The sequence below is a fragment of the Ursus arctos genome, unplaced genomic scaffold (assembly GCF_023065955.2).
Source record: "Ursus arctos isolate Adak ecotype North America unplaced genomic scaffold, UrsArc2.0 scaffold_3, whole genome shotgun sequence".
NCBI classification, from domain to species: Eukaryota; Metazoa; Chordata; class Mammalia; order Carnivora; family Ursidae; genus Ursus; species Ursus arctos.
This window is the reverse complement of record NW_026622985.1, coordinates 47,085,982-47,087,402: the sequence shown is the minus strand read 5'-3', so window position 1 is coordinate 47,087,402 and position 1,421 is coordinate 47,085,982.

Here is a 1,421-nt window from a genome sequence, read left to right as displayed (position 1 = left end):
AATGTGGTTGCGGTTTAGGTAAGTGGTTCTTAACCTGTTTTTCTGCCACAACACATGTAAATTGAAGTTCACAGATGTGATGTACACCCCTGGGTGTAATCATGGTTAAACACAATTCTTTAGGAAGTAGCCATAACTCCACCCATACTTTCCTGTTCAAGAAAACAGCAGAGCCCAAGTGAATCAGCCTGCTTGTGTTCAAAGAATATCCTTAACCTTATTTGCGTTTATTTAAAAATGTCAATTTATTAAATATTTTGTTACTTTGTCATTAGTAATGAATTACTTGTGACACCCTGTAGGACTGACTGCCCACACAGAAGTTAGCGTTGAAAGGTGCTGATTTACGCAATAATTGCTACTTGGTTTCATAATGCTACCCGTAGGCTGCACCCTGCAAATACATGTACACATACAAGGTTCTCAAAGAGCCTGCGAATACCTCTGTCCCAGGCAGAAGGCAACCCACAAACCTCAACTATTTTCTCATGATGAACACTGGGGAGGTGCTAGAGAAACATTTCTTCATGTCTCTTATCCAGTGTCTTTGATATCCTGTGTCTGGTTGCCATGAAACTTAACAGCTGGTGTTCCTGCTGATATCAGGGACTGACACTACCTCAGGGCTCCGAAAGAAGTTTGGTTAAAGAAGTGTGTAGATATGCCCCATCCATTCATTCAGGAACAAAGTATCGCTTCTCAGTAGCACCCAAACAGCAGCCTGGCGACGTGACTTGCTTTGTCCTTTGAGATAATAAGAAGTGACATATGTCACTTTCAGATGGAAGCTTTGAGAGCTCTTGCATCTGCCACCATTGCTTTTCTCTTTTGTTATGAGAGCAGCACTCGATTCCCGGGTTAAGGGCTGTCCTGGAATGAAGGAGATGGGGAGCTCAACTGAAATGTGTCTGCAGCCGACATTAACGTGAGCAAGAACTGAACCTCTGTGGTTGTGGACCACAAAGACTGGGGTCATTTTTTGCTTTGTTTTTAACCAAGCATAACTCAGCTGATTATACACAGGGTCTCGGAAATACCGTCTGTTTTATAAAGTTTTGGTTTCAAGTTTGATCTGTCACATTTCATAGGGCATATTCCTTAACCTCTAAGAAATTCAGTTTTCTCATCAGCAAGAGAGGAATAAAAAATATATATACTTTTTACTGTTGCAATGAGAGTATTATAATTGAAAATACATTGTAAACTCAAAAAATGTAAAAATGTAAAGAGCAGCTTCTCTAGACGGGAAACAGTTTTTAGCGTGAGGCAGATCTTAGACCCACAGTCCACCTCTGCTCCTGACTCACTTTGATCTTGCACTATGTTGCTTCAATCCTCTGAGCCAGTTTTCGAACATGTAAAAAGTGGGTGTGAAAACTAACTATGCAAGTTTGTTGGGTAGTTACTGTTAGAAAAGTGTC